Genomic DNA, 17,830 nt, shown 5'->3' on the forward strand with positions numbered 1-17,830 from the left:
GTGATATTTCCATGTTTTCTTCATATCAGGCCACAAGGACTACTTCCGTTCTGATGGGCAACAGTTCAAGTGCTTCTCTTAGTGGTGTTGCCATGGTCGATATGAAGTTTACTTCGGGGAATATCGTGCGGCTGAAGAACGTGCATTATGTCTCCTCCGTCAATAAAAATCTTGTTAGTGGATCTCTTCTGTGTAGAGATGGCTACAAGCTTGCCTTTGAGTCCAATAATTTCGTAATATCCAAGTATGGAAGTTTTGTTGGTAAAGGTTATGAGTCAGGAGGCATGTTCAGACTATCCTTGTCAGATCTTTGTAATAAAGTTGTTAATCATGTTTGCAATAATAGTGAATCAAATGTCTCGCATTCACGTTTCTCTCATGTTAATTTTGGTTGTATGACGCGGCTAGCCAAGTTTAACTTAATCCCCAACTTCACCGTTGTCAAGGGATCTAAGTTTCAAGTTTGTGTGCAAGCTAAGCAACTTCATAACTCTCATACAACTGTTGAAACACTAAAACCTACGCCACTAGAACTCATGCATTCATATCTTTGTGAAATGAATGGTGTTTTCACGAAAGGTGGAAAGAAATATTTTATGACGTTAATCGATGACTGCACTAGATAATGCCATATGTATATTTGAAAATCGAAAGATGAGGCTTTAAATTTCTTCAATATCTATAAAACTAAAGTGGAAAACCAACTCGATCGAAAAATCAAGAGACTTAGGTCCGATCGTGGTGGAGAGTAGTTTTCTAATGATTTTGATTCTTTTTGTGCGGAACATGGTATAATCCATGAGAGGACGCCTACCTATTCACCTTAGTTAAATGGGGTAGCCGAAAGAAAGAACCGTACTCTAACTGATTTGGTTAACGCCATGTTAGACATACCAGGTCTCTCCAAGGCCTTGTGAGGGAGGCGATATTGGCTACATGTCATGTCCTAAACCGAGTTCCGACGAAGAACAAATATATAGCTCCATTCGAGGAATGGGAGAGGAAAGGGTTAAAACTCTCTTACCTACGAACTTGGGGCTGCTTGGCAAAATTCAATATACCAATTCCAAAGAAGGGAAAGCTTGGACCAAAAAGTGTGGATTGTGTTTTCCTGGGCTATGCTTTACACCATTGGTTATAGATTTTTTATTTTTAAGTCGGAGGAATCCGACATGCATGTCGGTACAATCATGGAGTCGAATGATGCGACCTTCTTCAAAGATATATTTCCCATGAAGGATATGGGTAGCTCATCAAATCGGGAGATCCCTAGTTCATTGAATCAAGATGTAGTTGCCATTTTTGAATGTACCATTGCAACGCAACATCTTGAAGATCTCGTGGAGAACAATAATGTGACTCCTAAAAGGAGCAAGAGACACGGGGCTGCAAAGTCCTTTGGTGATAATTTTCATGCATATCTCATAGATGACACTCCTAGTTCTATTTCAGAGGCTTGTTCATCTGAAGATGCTGACTACTGGAAGGAAGCGGTCTGTAGTGAGATGGATTCTATCGTGGCAAATGAAACTTGGGAGATAACTGATCGTCCCTATGGGTGCCAAGCTATAGGATGCAAATGGGTATTCAAGAAGAAGCTTAGGCTTGATGGTACTATTGAAAAGTACAAGGCATGGCTCATGGCCAAGGGTTATACCCAGAAGGAAGGTCAAGACTTCTTTGATACTTACTCACCTATGGCTCGACTCACCACTACTCGAGTACTACTTTCACTAGTTGCTTCACATGGTCTTCTTGTTCATCAAATGGATGTTAAGACTGCTTTCCTAAATGGAGAGTTGGACGAGGAAATTTATATGGAACAACCAGATTGGTTTATAGTGGGCGGTAAGGAAGGAGAAGTGTGCAAATTGTTGAAGTCCTTGTATGGACTTAAGCAAGCACCTAAGCAGTGGCATGAGAAGTTTGAAAGAACTTTAACAGTTGTAGGCTTTGTTCTAAACAAAGTTGACAAATGTGTGTACTATCGCCATGGTGGGGAGAGGGAGTTACCTTTTGCTTGTATGTTGGTGACATATTGATTTTCCGAACAAATCTAAATGTTATTAAGGAGGTCAAGGGCTTCATATCTCATTGTTTCGAGATGAAGGATTTAGAAGTAGCTGATGTTATTCAGAATATCAAGTTGCTGAGAAGTGATGGTGGTGGGATTACATTGCTTCAATCTCACTATGTGGAAAAGATCTTGAGTCGCTTTCGTTATAGTGACTGCAAGATTTCTCCAACACCTTATGATGCTAGCATGTTGCTTCAAAAGAATCAAAGAATTGCTAGAGATCAATTGAAATACTCTCAGATAATTGGCTCGCTTATGTATTAGCCAACTCTACGAGACTTGACATCTCTTTTGTTGTTAGCAAGTTGAGCCGGTGCTTAATCTCGCTGATGCGTTGGTTTCCCTCCAAGCTTAAAGGATGATGTAGCACAACGACGACAAGTATTTCCCTTAGTTAAGAAACCAAGTTATTAATCCAGTAGGAAGATCCACTGGACTATGTAAGCAGCACCCGCACACAAATAGGAAATCCTCGCAACCCCACGCATGGAGGAGTTGTCAATCCCTCGTGGGTAAAGTAAGGACAAATTGGTAGATGCAGATAAGAGTGCTAGCAAATATAATGCAACAAGGTAATTTTTGTGATAATATAGATCTCAAAACAAAAGAGCAAATAAAGTAGGAAAGAAAATAGCAAAGTAGAGATTGCAAATAGATGATGTGAAGTAGACCCGGGGCCGTACGTTTCACTAGTGGCTTCTCTCGAGAAATAGAAAATGGTGGGTAGACAAATCACTGTTGGGAAATTGATAGAAGAGCAAAAAATTATGACGATATTCAAGACAATGATCATGTATATAGGCATCACGTCCATCATAAGTAGACTGACTTCTGCCTGCATCTACTTCTATTACTCCGCACATCGACCACTATCTAGCATGCATCTAGTGTATTGAGTTCATGAAGAAATGAAGTAATGCCTTAAGAACGATGACATGATGTAGGCAAGATCTATTCATGTAGGAATAGACCCCATCGTTTTATCCTTGATAGCAAAGATACATGCGTGTCATGTCTCTTTGTGTCACTAAGATTGAGCACATCAAGATCGAACCCATCACAAAATACCTCTTCCCGTTGCAAGATAAAAGATCAAGTTGGACACACAAAACCAAATATCGGAGAAGAAATACGAGGCTATAATAATCAAACATGAATATGTTTTCATATATTTGATCATAAACTCAGAATTCATCGGATCCCAACAAACACACCGCAAAAGAAAGAGTTACATCATATGGATCTCCAACGAGACCATTGTATTGAGAAACAAAACGAGAGAGAAAGCCATCTAGCTATTGTCTACGAACCCGTAGGTCTGATATGAACTACTCACACATCATAGGAGGAGCACCAATGAGGATGGTGAACCCCTCCGTGATTGTGTTCCTCTCCGGAATGGGCTCTAGATTGGTTTTTGTGGCTCTGGAACTTACGGCGGCTGAAATGATTTTTCATCGACTCCTCTAGGGTTTTCTGAATATTGGGGTATTTATAGAACTCAGAGGCCATGGAGGAGGTGCCCGATGGCCCCACTAGACAATAGGTCATGCTAGGGGCCTCTAGCGCGCCCTCATGTCTAGTGGACCCCCTGGGCCTCGTCTGCTGCTCATTCTTGGTTCCCATGTTTCCTTCTGGTCCAAAAAAATCTCCGCAAAGTTTCATGGCAATTGGACCTCATCTTATATGGATTTTTCTGTGAAGGAAAAAACAACAACTGGCACTAGGCACTATGTCAATAGGTTAGTCCCGAAAAAGATATAAATTTGCTATAAAATGATCATAAAACATCCAAAAATGATAATATAACAGCATGGAACAATCAAAAATTATAGATACATTGGAGACGTATTAGACGGTTTGTCTCAAAACCAGGAGATGATCATAGGAAAGCTCTAGAAAGAGTTATGCGCTATTTGAAGGGCACTACAAGTTATGGAATTCACTACACAGGGTACCCAAAGGTACTTGAAGGGTATAGTGACTCAAACTGGATCTCTGATGCTGATGAGATAAAGGCCACGAGAGGATATGTATTCACTCAAGGTGGTGGCACTGTTTCTTGGAAGTCTTGCAAGCAAACCATCTTAACGAGGTCAATAATGGAAGCAGAACTTACAACACTAGATACAACTACGGTTGAAGCACGTTGGCTTCGTCGGCTCTTGAATGACTTACCGGTTGTTGAGAAATCTATACCAGGTGTTCTTATGAACTGCGACAATGAAACTGTGATCGCAAAAGTGAGTGGTTCAAAGGATAACATGAAGTCATCAAGACATGTTGAGAGAAGGTCAAAGTGTGTCAGGAAAATGAGAAACTCCGAAGTTATGGCATTGGATTATATCCAAACATCTAAAACCCCGAGAGATCATTTTACTAAGGGTCTATCATGTAATGTGATAGATAATGCATAAAAGGAGATGGGTATGAGACCCAAAATATGAGTTGTTCACACTGGTAACCTATTCTATGTGATCAGGGATCCCATGAATTAGATGTGGAAGACAAGCTGTTGGTCAACTAAGAGGAAAGTATCCTTACCATTGATAATACCACTCCATGAAGATGCCATACTTTCCTAATGTTAGAGCATATTTCTCCATATGTGGTTTTTGTAATTGATGACAATCCCTATGGACTAATGGTTGTCTTGAGTTATATTTGAAGGATTTGTCCATAGGCACTTCTTGAAGTCCATCTATTGGTTTCAGGAAGTTTATATGATGACCAAGGTGGTACTCAAGGTTTTATCCAGAGATTGGTCATGAAGGCACAAGGTTGCTCAATACTAAGTCAAAGAGTTAATCAAGTTGATGAACACACAAAGCATGCAAGATGTACCGAGAGGGATCAAGTGATCCCATGGTATGGTAAGAATTGTCCATTATGCTTTGTGTACTAACCCATGGTGTTTGTGAGAGTTATATGTGGGTTTAGATGTGTTTCCATGGGATTGCGTCAAGAGAAAGATATCATACAACCCATGGAGGATGACATCAAGTGGTGACCGTCATCAATATTGTGGTGTGCAAGTTCAAGTGGAGCATCACGAAGATATCATGCTTGAAGCTTGCCGTCCATTGTGGTGGCAATGGACTTGTGAAGATGTGCCGAAGAGTGGCTCACCCATAGTGAGTATGGGGGAGCAATCAACTAGTCTTCGTCGAGCCAACGCAATCAATAAAGGTGGTCCATATTGTGGAAGTCAAGATCGTCATCATCTAGCTCAAGTGAACTATGTGCAAGGTATATGTTTTCCCTTGATAGGTTTTCTATTTTACAAGTATCATGGTGGTAGTTGGGAGACTGGGTTATAGGATAGATTGTCGTACTATCAAGGGGGGCTCTCAAGTGAGTAGCTTGATCGTATCGTTAGTTGAGAGCTCAAACCATTTGCATCATTGCATAATATTTCTTGGTTCTTGTTTAGTGTTTCTCTTTGTGAGTTTTAGACCTTATGGTCATCTTTATGACAAGCTCAAGTTCATCAAAAACGGAGTCCATATGCATCTTCTATGATGTTTTCGATGTTGGAGTTTTTGCAAGTTCTTCACTCAAAGAGGTATCACATCTCTATATCGTTGGCATTTTTATACTATCTCTATTGGATAGCTCTTGTCGTCGTGAATCCAACTAGCCTGAGTTTGCTCAATTCGGGCTCGTATGCGAAAGATATCGTAGTTCTGGTATTCATGCTTTTCATTTGTTGCCCCAGCCCTCCATGGAAAGATCCAAGATATAGGAGGCGCTACTACCTCTTATGATCGGCAGTACTGCCCTCACAGCGGTAGTACCGCTCTGGGGCGGAAGTGCTCTCACGAGTTCCAATGGCTAGCGCCGCTGCCCGTGGGTCTCGACACTTTTTGTGTCGGATCGAGCGGTTTCTAGAGCGGTAGTGCAGGGCGGTAGTATCGCTTGTTACTACCGTGCCACAACCACTTGGTATTTCTGGGATAGGTCTGCAGCATGTGTTAGAGCATATTTCTCCATATGTGTTTTTGGTAATTGATGACAATCACTATGGACTAATGGTTGCCTTAAGTTATATTCAAAGGATTTGTCCATAGGCACTTCTTGAAGTCCATCTATTGGTTTCAAGGAGTTTATATGATGACCAAGGTGGTATTGAAAGTATTATCCAAAGATTGGTCATAAAGACACAAGGTTGATCAGGACTAAGCAGAGAGTAAATCAAGGTGATCAACACACAAAGCGTATAAGATGTACCGAGAAGGATCAAGTGAACCCATGGTATGGTAAGCATTGTCCATAATGCTTTTGTGTACTAACCCATGTCTTCGTGAGAGTTCTATGTGGGGTTAGGTGTGTTTCCATGGGTTTGTGTCAAGAGTAAGATCTCATTCAACCTATGAAGGATGTCATCAAGATTGCGGTGTGCAAGTTCAAGTGGAGCATCACTAAGATATCATGCTTCAAGCTTGTCGTCCATTGTGGTGGAAATGGACTTGTGAAGAATGTGCTGAAGAGTGGATCACCCATAGTGAGTATGGGGAACAATCAAGAAAGGTGGTCCATCTTGATGAAGCCAAGATCATCATCATCTATCTCAAGAGGACTAGGTGCGAGGTATAAGTTTTCCCTTGATAGGTTTTTCTATTGTAGGATAGTTTGCCGTACTGTCAAGGGGGGCTCTCAAGTGAGTAGCTTGATTGTATCGTTCATTGAGAGCTAAAACCATTTGCATCCTTGCATCATATCTTGGTTCTTGTTTGGTGTTTCTCCTTGTGAGTTTTAGAGCTTATGGTCATCTTCATGACAAGCTCGAATTCATCGAAAATGGAGTCCATATGCATCTTCTATGATGTTTTCGATGTTGGAAGTTTTTGCCGGCTCTTCATTCATAGGGGTCTTGCATCTCCATATCATTGGCATTCCCATAACTGCATGTTCTTAAGATTTTGGATAGCTCTTGTCGTCGTGAATTCAACAAGCGGTTGGATACACTACTGGAATTCGGTTTTTTGTCGTCTGCCAAATCTTTGCCGTTTGCTGGCTGATGGCAAAGAATGTCTTTGCTGTCAGCTCCCACAAAGCAGACGGCAATGAACTAGCTGATGGCATATAATGTCTTTGCCATCAGTCACTTCTTTGCCGTCAGCCACAGACGGCAAAGATTAGGACAGCAGACGGCAAAGCTTTGGACTCGGCCCACCTGGCCGAGGGAACATTAGGTCAAACTATAGTCGCTTCTTTGTCGTCTGCTAGCGGACGATAAAGAGTCCGGAGGCAGACGGCAAAGAGTCTATACCCTTTGTCGTCCGCCAGTAGACGACAAAGCTTCTAAATTATGTAACATCCGTCCTGATCCACCCCGGCCCTCTCTCTCTCTCTCAAATGGCCACTCTATTCCCCTCCTCTCCCCGACCCCCACCACCGCCACCATCGTCGCGTCGTCGCCCCCAGCGCCGCCCCACAGCCCCGGCGCCGCCCCGGTGCCCCACAGCCCCTGGTGCCGCCGCCCCATCACCCCCGGCGCCGCCCCGCCGACCCAACACCCCTGGCCCCGCTACCCACGACGCCACAGCCGCCCCTGCCGGTGAGCCCCCACACCCCCACCCCCCATGGGAAATTAACTTGTTGTTATTTAGTTTTTTGGAATTAGATTATAACTACAAAGTTGATTTTTTATTATTGTTGTAGTAGTTGTTGTTGTTATTGTAGTTGTTGTAGTAGTAGTAGTTGTTGTAGTAGTGGTTGATGTTATTGTAGTTGTTATTTAGTTCTTAGCTTTTCATATAAAGAGCATCTGCCACTAGTTAGTTAGATTAATAGAAAGAAGAGGAAGAAGAAGAAGAAGAGGAGGAGGAGAAGAAGAGGAGGAGGAGGAGGAGGAGAAGAAGAAGAAGAAGAAGAGGAGGAGGAGGAGGAGAAAAAAATAAGAAGGAGAAGGAGAAGAAGAAGAAGAAGAAGAAGAAGAAGAAGAAGAAGAAGAAGAAGAAGAAGAAGAAGAAGAAGAAGAAGAAGAAGAAGAAGAAGAAGAAGAAGAAGAAGAAGAAGAAGAGGGGGAGGAGGAGAAGAAGAAAAATAAGAAGGAGAACAAGAAAATAAGAAGAGAAGAAGAAAAACATAAGAAGGAGAAGAAGAGAAAAAATAAGAAAAGAAGAGTAAGTAGAAGAAGACAATAAAGAAAAATAGAAATAGAAATAAGAGGAGGAAGAAGAAGAGGAGGAGGAAGAAGAGGAGAAGAGGAGGAGGAGGAGGAGGAGAAGAAGAAGAAGAAGAAGAGGAGAAGAGGAGAAGAAAGAGGAAAATGAAAAGAAGAAGAGAAAAAGAAGGAGGAGGAGGAGGAGGAGAAGGAGCCCTCCTTCTTCTCCTTCTTCTCCTTCTTCTCTCCTCCTTATTTTTAGCTTGTTTAGCTAATTATCCTCCAAAATGACATAATAAGCTCAAAATGGCATAAAAACCTTGGTTAGCTCATGCATATTATATTCTTAGCTTGTTTTCCTCTAAAATGACATAATTAGACATAATTAGCATATTTGTGTTGATCGGGTGGATTTACATGTGACAGTTGTCTCGTCGCTGTGAGGTCTGCTGTGCGAAGACCTCACCATGCGTTGTACGAGCTCCGCCCCTGCATTCGTGGGTCAGTACAAATGTCATCTCCTCCTCGCCCCTTCATTTACTGTGGGTCGGTTTTCGGATGAAACTTGCTAGATTTAGGTAATTAAATTAATTTATCAGTATGCGTGACCAGTATGTGTCTCCCGTTCGAAAGGGTTACAGTTATAAATATGCATGCATTTGCTTATATTTATAACCGTGGTTCTTTCGAATTGTCCAACGTTATTCATGGACAGCCCGAGTATGTGTAGATTGGGTTTGTTTTCCCATATGCTTTGTTCCAGATCCGATGCACAATTTCGTCAGTGCCTCCCTGTTGTTCTCCGGATACACATCCTCTCTGTTTATTGCGGAGACGTGTATCAGGAGAACAGCGGGGAGGTGCTGCCGAAATTTTGCGTTGGATCCGAAGCAGAGCATGGGAAAACGAACCCAATCTACAAATACTCGGGTGGGATTAGGACCTATCTTTACCTATTAACGTGTAGGTTGCATGGACGTAATAAAAATGGCAAACTTGATTAACTGATTAATATATATGCTAATTTATATATAAATATATTTCTTGTGTCTTTAGTAGCTAGGCAAGATGAGTGATCGTGCGTGGATGTATACCGGTCACCCTAGTCAGAAAGAGATGACGAAAGAATGGTTTCTAAAAACCAAGGAATTTGTGAAAGCCGCATTTGCAAATGGACAGGAAAGAAACTATTGCCCCTGTCCTGGATGCGACAACTATAAAAAGACGACAGAGGCTGTAATGATTAAACACCTACAGAGGAGGGGTTTTAGCCTAATTATACGGTGTGGACATTTCATGGTGAGTCTATACAACGCTCCAGAGCTGAGGTGGTTCGTCGTCGCACCGACAAGCATGGTACCGGGATCGAAGACATGGTGCAAGACTTTGATGATGCTCGGGATTCGAAAGATGAGATTGAGGAATCTGCAAAGGCCTTCTATTAAATGTTGGAGTCTTCAAAACGTCCTCTCCATGAGCACACTGAGCTTTGTCAGCTGGATGCAATTGCACAAGTAATGGCTTTGAAGGCTCAGTTCAACTTGGGAAGAGAATGCTACGATGCGATGATGACACTATTTGGACGCTTCCTACCCAAAGGCCATGTCATGCCTGCAAACCTGTACCAGTCGGACAAAATACTTCGTGTACTTAAGATGCCCTATGAGAAGATAGATGCATGTGAGAAAGGATGTGTCTTATTTAGGAAGGAGTATGCACACTTGGACTATTGTCCCAATTGCGAGTCTCGCAGGTATCTTATGGTAGACAGCGGTATAGGTGAGAAGAGGCAGACCAAAATCGCAGTTAGTGTTCTTTGGTGTATGCCAATCGTACCAAGGCTTCAACGTCTTTTCATGGTCGAAGAGACAGCCAGAGAGATGACATGGCACAAACTGGGCAAAAGAACCGAACTAGATGCAGATGGGAATAAGATGGCGGTACACACATTGGATGGGGAAGCATGGAAACATTTCGATGGATTGCATCACGATAAAGCAACAGATCCAAGGAATCCTCGAGTCTGCGTCTCCACGGATGGTTTTAATCCATTCGGCATGACGGCAACCCAATACAATTGTTGGCTTGTATTTGTCATTTCACTCAATCTCCCCCCTGGGCAGATTATGCAAAGAAAGAACATATTTCTGATGTTGATAATTCCAGGGCCCAATTATTCGGGGAAGAATATGAATGTGTACCTGCAGCTGCTTAAGGATGAATTGGAAGAAGCTTGGGATAATGGAGTCAAGACATACGATGCCGCTAGAAAAAAACTTCAAAATGCATGTGTGGTACATGTACTCTATGCATGACTTGCCAGCGTATGCGCTATTCTATGGATGGTGTGTGCATGGAAGGTTCCCGTGCCCCCAATGCAAGGCATCTCTTCAGTTTCATTGGTTGCAGGAGGGTCGGAAGTATTCTTGCTTTGACTTGCATAGACAGTTCCTAGATCCTGACCATCAGTTCAGAAAAGACAAGAAGAACTTTACCAAAGGTAAAGTTGTCAAAAACTTGGCACCACCTCCGTTGACATGCCAACATATCCTGGATCAGTTAAATGCCCTCGAGCCTGATCCAAAGCGTCCAGGGTATTTCAAGGGGTATAATTCAAAACACGCCTGGACTCACAAGCCTTGCTTCTGGGATCTGCCTTACTTCAAAGACCTCCTTCTTCCACACAATATCGACATGATGCACACTGAGATGAATATCAGACAGGCTATTTTTGGTACATTATTCGACATAGATGGGAAGACAAAGGATAACACTAAGGCTAGAGTCGATCAAGAGACATTATGTCATAGACCGTTACAAAACATGCGAGAAGGCAAAGGAAAGCAGAAGTGGTCGAAGCCAAAGACATGGTTCAATCTTGGAAGGCCAACTATGAGGGAAATTATCTTGTGGGTCAAAATGCACTTGATGTTCCCCGATGGGTATGCAGTGAATCTAAAGAGGGGAGCGAGTCTTGAAGAATTAAAAATCTTTGGTCTCAAGAGTCATGATTGGCACATATGGCTAGAGCGGGTAATGCCGGTGATGTTACATGGCTTTATTCCTGAGAATGAATGGCTAGTACTGGCGCAACTGAACTATTTCTTCCATGTTCTTTGTGCGAAAGAATTGTCGCCTGGCATGGTAGATGACATGGAGGAGTTTGCGTCGTAGTTGTTGTGCAAGTTAGAGAAGATCTTTCCACCGGGCTTCTTTAATCCAACAGCATTTGATTTTACATCTACCGACCAAGGCAAGATTGGGGTGGGCCCGTGCAAAATCATTGGTGTTATGCAACTGAGAGGATGCAGAAAACGCTTCGAGCTAAATGTAAAAATAAGCGTAGAATTGAAGCATCGATGGCTGAGGCATTCATTACTGAGGAGGTGACAAACTTTGTGACAGCACACTACGAAGCCAAAAAAAATCATTTGCATAATCCGAAGCCTCGGCACAATGATGCAGACCCTAAAAAAGGTGGGTCCAACCTCAGCCTATTCAAAGGGAAGCTCGCACCAACTGGTGCTTCGAAACCAATAACGTTGGATGTCGAAGAATGGCAGAACATTTTGTTGTATATCTTCAACAACCTAACAGAAGTGCGGCCGTACATCGAGTAAGTTCTCGGCACATTTTCCCATAACTTCTAATTCCTTTGAACTGCTCTTATTCCCGGATATTTCATACAGCCGACACGTCGCCAAATTCTCGGATGGAGCGGTGATTGAAAATGATTCCGTCGAAGAGTATGAGCTTTTGGCAAAGACAGGAGGCATCTATCCCAGTTTCATCTCTTGGTTCAAACAAACGGTAATTATCAATAATGGACCATTTCATTTCTTGGTCTAACTTGCGGCTAATGCAACAATCGTTTCGTATTAAACTTGTAGGCTAATTCAGAGTCTATCGACGCCGAATTGAGACAAGCCGCTAATGGCTTTGACTATAAGGTCCGTTCATTTGAGAAATACAACATCAACGGGTATCTCTTTCATACCTTTGGCAAACAGCTATCTATGCCCGATCGGAAATCTACAAAGTGTGGTGTCTCTGCTATCGGCGAAGGTGTTATCGAGTATTATGGAAGAGTTAAAGCAATTTATGAACTTCAATTCTATGGTGAAAACCCACCGAGCGTCGTAGTCTTCAAATGTTATTGGTTCCAGCCGAAGGAGACTAGAAGGACTCATGAACATATAGGAATAGTCGAAATCAATACAAACACCCATTTAGATGTTCTCGATGTCTATATTACGGCTCAACAGGCGACCCAAGTTTTCTATCTACCGTGGGCATGCCAAACTGATAAGAATCTGGAAGGTTGGTATGTTGTTTATGAAGTGCCGCCACATGTTAGACCACCTCTCCCAAATGAACAGGATTATGAACCTCACATTAACCCACACACATATGATGGAGAATTCTTCCAAGAAACACGTCTTTCCAAGAAACGTTTCAAGAACCGCTGTGCTTCACCCCAGAACATGGAAGTAGACAGCGACAATAAATCCGACTTCACCCGTGAGCCGGAACCAACAGAGCTGGAACTAGAAGAGGTTACTAATGCGGATGACCTGTCAATGCTTGACCGATTATAGAAAGGCCTTCCACAACTTCATGTCGTTGAACCCGATGAGCACGTCATTCATGAAGACATGCGTCATAGTGATGATGATGATGCATTTATTGTTGATGATTATTAGTTTGTAAGATTCACAACTTAAATTATATATTTACATATTATTATTCATGATAGTGATTATGTTGTACTAATTTCTTTTAATCTTTATCATGGCAGGTCAAGTCCCTCCACCGATGCCCGTCTTCTCTGTGATTGGCACAGTGAGTTTCATTTCAATGGTCACTATACTTAGCTAAGTTAGCTCCAAAATGACCTATTTAATAAAAAAAATTGACCTATACTTCTAAATGACATAATAAGGCTTATGTAGATCCAAGATGACCTATTCCCCCTAACTTAGGTATTAAATGACCTATAATTAGCTTAGCTAGCTCCAAAATGGCTTAATAAGCATAGTTTGCTCTAAAATGACCTATTTTTCCCAAGTTAGCTCCGAAAGGACCAATAGTTAGCTAGGCTTTCACCTAAATGACATAATTAGCTTAGTTAGCTCCAAAATGGCCTATTTAATAAAAATGACCTATACATAGCTAAGTTCTCTCCTATTTTACCCAAGTTAGCTCCAAAAGGACCTATACTTAGATAATTTAGCTCCAAGAAGAGGAGAAGAGGAGAAGAAATAGGAAAAATGAAAAGAAGGAAGAAGAAGAAGAAGAGAAGGAGAAGGAGAAGGAGGAGTAGGAGAAGAAGGAGGAGAAGAAGGAGAAGGAGGAGAATACCTTCTCCTCCTTCTCCTTCTTCTTCTCCTTCTTCTTGATTTCTTCTTCTTCTCCTCCTCCTACTCCTCTTTCTTCTCCTCTTTCTTATTCTTCTTACCTTATTTTCCACAACAATGACATAATTAGCCCATTTAGCTTCAAAAAGACATTATAAGCTCAAAATGGCATAAGAACCTTGCTTAGCTCATTAATATTATATACTTAGCTTGTTTTCCTCTATAATGACATAATTAGCTCATTTACCTCCAAAAAGACATAGTTAGCTAATTTAGCTCCAAGAAGAGGAGAAGAGGAGAAATGAAAAGGAAGAAGAAAAAGAAGAAGAGAAAACGAAGAGAGGGAGAAGGAGAAGAAGGAGGAGGAGAAGAATAAGAGAAGGAGGAGAAGGAGGAGAAGGAGGAGAAGGAGCCCTCCTTATTCTCATTCTTCTTATCTCCTCCTCCTTCTCCTTCTTCTTCTCTTCTTCTCCTCTTCTCCTCCTCCTTCTCCTTCTCCTTCTCCTTCTCCTCCTTATTCTTGTTTTTCTCCTCCTTCTTCTCTTCTTGCTTCTTCTCTTTCTTCTTTCAATTTAGCTTTTTTCATATATATGTTGTTGTTCTTCTTCTTCTGACTTTCTTATTCTCATTTTGTAGATTGGATGTACTACATGCATGAAAGCCGGCATTGGAGTGCTTTAGTTCTAGTTTTCATTTCAGTTGATGAACAATGTGGAACTATATGTATATGTATATATGGATGAACAATATATGTGGAACTATATGTATATGTATATATGGATGAACAATATATGTGGAACTATATGTATATGTATATATGGATGAAACTTTGTATGTGTTGGTTCTTTCGATATATGGGATGTACATTGATGAACAAATGTATATCATATTGTGTTGTGCCCTATATATCATATATGTGCTATGAATTATATATATATATATGATGTGAAATCGAAAAAATAAACAAAAATGTGACAATATTGGCTCTTTGCCGTCTGCCAGCTGATGGCAAAGGCCTTTGCCATCAGGGAGCAGACAGCAAAGAGGCCATGTGGCACCCAACTGTGCAACCTAGGCAGCAGCAGCTGGCCATATGGGCTCTTTGCCATCCGCTTCCTTGGGAGGCAGACGACAAAGAGGTTGATTCCTGCGCTGGCCCATAGAAGCAGACGGCAAAGAGGGGGAGGGAAGCAGACGACAAAGAGGGGGAGGGAAGCAGACGACAAAGCCTCCGTTAGCCCTAATGGAGGCGTCGCCTGTCGGCCACCGTTCAAATTATTTGCCAACTGCTCGGTGCCAGATACTGACGGCAAAGAGATTTGTCGTCCGCTTAGGAAAGGCTGACGGCAAAGAAGCTACAATGCCGTCGTAAGCTGATGCAGAATCTTTGTCGACAGGAGTTTTCTTTGCCGTATGTGTATTACTCAATGATATCGGTGGATTCCTCTTTGTCGTCTGTTATGGCACACGACAAAGAAGCTGATTCATGTAGTGATAGCTCTTATCGTTGTGAATTCAACAAGCTTGAGTTTGCTCGGAGTTCGTATGCGAAAGTTATGGTAGTTTCAGTATCCAGCGGTAGTACCGCCCCTGGAGAGGTAGTATTTTTTTACTACCGCTCCCTCGGACATTCTGGGAGCGGTAGTACTACTCCTAGCAGCGGTAGTACCACTCCGGTCGGGCCGTGAGAGGGGATAACAGTTGGATTCTTTTCCCCACTATATAAAGGAGGTCTTCTTCCCCATTGGACCTTATCTATCTATTGAGCTCGTGCTCTTCCACCATTGTTTACCTTCTTAGAGCTTGCTAACTCTCAATCCCTCCAACGATTCTTGCTAGTTCTTGAGGGAAAAGAGAGAGTAGATGTAGATCCACATCTCCACCAATCACTTTATCCTCTATATGAGGGAAACCCCTTGGATCTTGATCTTGGAGTTCTTTGTGAGCTCCTTGTTCTTCCTATCATATTTCTCCATAGCTTTTGTTGTTGTGGAGGGATTTGAGTGTGAGGGACTTGACCACTTCGTGTGTTTTTTCCATTGCATTAGTTGAATCGGTTTGAGTTCTCCACGGTGATACGTGGAAGTGAGAAGTTGAGAAGCTTATTACCCTTGGGTACTTGGTACCCCTAGAAGCTTGGTGGTGCCTTAGAGCTCAATCATTGTGGTGTAAAGCTCCGGGCAAGCGTCGAGGTATCCAATTAAGTTGTAGAGATTGCTCCGAGCATTTGTGGTCACCTCGAAGCCATATGCAATTGTGGTGAAGCTTTCTGGTGTTGTTGGGAGCCTCCAATTTAGTTGTGGATATTGCCCCAACAACAAGGTACGGGTTCGGTGACCACCCTCAAGGGTCCCTTAGTGGAATCACGGCATCTTGCATTGTGCAAGGGCATGAGGAGATTGCGGTGGCCTTAGTGGCATCTTGGGGAGCATTGTGCCTCCACACCTCTCCAAACGGAGATTAACATCTGCAAGGGTGTGAACTTCGGGATACATCGTCGTCTCCACGTGCCTCGGTTATCTCTTACCGGAACCCTTTACTTATGCACTTTACTTTGTGATAGACATATTGTTTCTTGTCATATATCTTGCTATCACTTAGTTGTTTATCTTGCTTAGCATAAGTTGTTGGTGCACATAGGTGAGCCTAGTTGTTTTACGTTTTGTGCTTGACAAATTAATCGTTAGTTTTATTCCGCATTTGTTCAGGCCTAAACCGTAATAATTTTGAAGTGCCTATTCACCCCCCCCCCCTCTAGGCGACATCCACGTCATTTCAGCATGTCCTGAACGGATATAGGAGGCAGTGCTACCTCTTATGATCGGTAGTACCGCTCCTGGAAGCAGTAGTACCGCTTCGGCTGTACAACCGGCCTCTGCCTCCCTCGTTGACTGTTGCCCTCTGCCCTAGTAGTAGTACTACTCCCCATTGGAGAGGTACTACCTCTAATGGGTGGTAGTACCGCTCCGTAGAGCGGTAGTACCGGTCATGTGCGGGCTGAGGAGGTAACAATTGGATTTTCCCCTTCCTATAAACGGGGTTCTTCTTCCCCATTGAACCCCATCCTTTGAGCTTGTGTTTGCCCACCATTGTTGACCTTCTTCGAGCTAGCTATCTCTTAATCCCTCCAATGATTCTTTCTAGTTCTTGAGGTAAAAGAGAGAGGAGATCTAGATCCACATTTCCACTAATCACTTTCTCCTCTATGTGAGGGGAACCCCTTGAATCTAGATCTTGGAGTTCTTCGTGTTCTTCTTCGTGTTCTTCTTCGTTCTTCCTCTCATCTTCCTCCATAGCATTTAGTTGTTGTGGTGGTATTTGGGAGAGAAGGACTTGGACACTCCATGTGTCCTTGACATTGCATTTGGTGCATAGTTTTGAGTTCTCCATGGTGATACGTGGAAGTGAAGTTGAGAAGCTTATTACTCTTGGGTGCTTGGTACCCTAGAGCTTGTTCTTCTTGGGGTGCTTTGGCATCCTAGAAGCTTGGTGGTGACTCGGAGCTCAATCATTGTGGTGTAAAGCTCCGGGAAAGTGTCAGTGTCTCTAATTAGGTTGTGGAGATTGCCCCGAGGATTTGAGGTCATCTCGAAGCCACAATCCATTGTGGTGAAGCTTCTAGTGTTGTTGGGAGCCTCCACTTAAGTTGTGAAGATTTCCCCAACCTTGTTTGTATGGGTTCGATGACCACCCTCAAGGGTCCCTTAGTGTAATCACTACATCTTGCATTGTGTGAGGGCATGACGAGATTACGGTGGCCTTAGTGGCTTCTTGGGGAGCATTATCCCTCCACACCGCTCCAATCGGAGATTAGCATCCGCAATGGTGTGAACTTCGGGATACATCGTCGTCTCGGCGTGCCTTGGTTATCTCTTACCCGAGCCCTTTATTTATGAGCTTTACTTTGTGGTAGCCATACTATTTCATGTTATATTTCTTGCTATCACTTAGTTGCTTATCTTGCTTAGCATAAGTTGTTGGTGCACATAGGTGAGCCTAGTTGTTTTAGGTTTTGTGCTTGACTAATTAAACATTAGTTTTATTCTGCATTTGGTCAAGCCTAAAACATAATTATTTTAAAGCACCTATTCACCCCCCCCCTCTAGGCGGCATCCACGTCCTATCACCTAATCTGCATGGCAGGTTGATATATATCTTAATGTGTTCTATGTGGTTTATTGAAGCAAATATGTTGTCCTCTAGAACATCTTTTGAAGAACACACCTATATCACTCTGATTGTTAACGTCACAATCTATGAGAGGAGGGTGCTCTCTAGTAAACTCAT

The sequence above is a fragment of the Hordeum vulgare genome, chromosome 3H (assembly GCF_904849725.1).
Source record: "Hordeum vulgare subsp. vulgare chromosome 3H, MorexV3_pseudomolecules_assembly, whole genome shotgun sequence".
NCBI lineage: Eukaryota > Viridiplantae > Streptophyta > Magnoliopsida > Poales > Poaceae > Hordeum > Hordeum vulgare.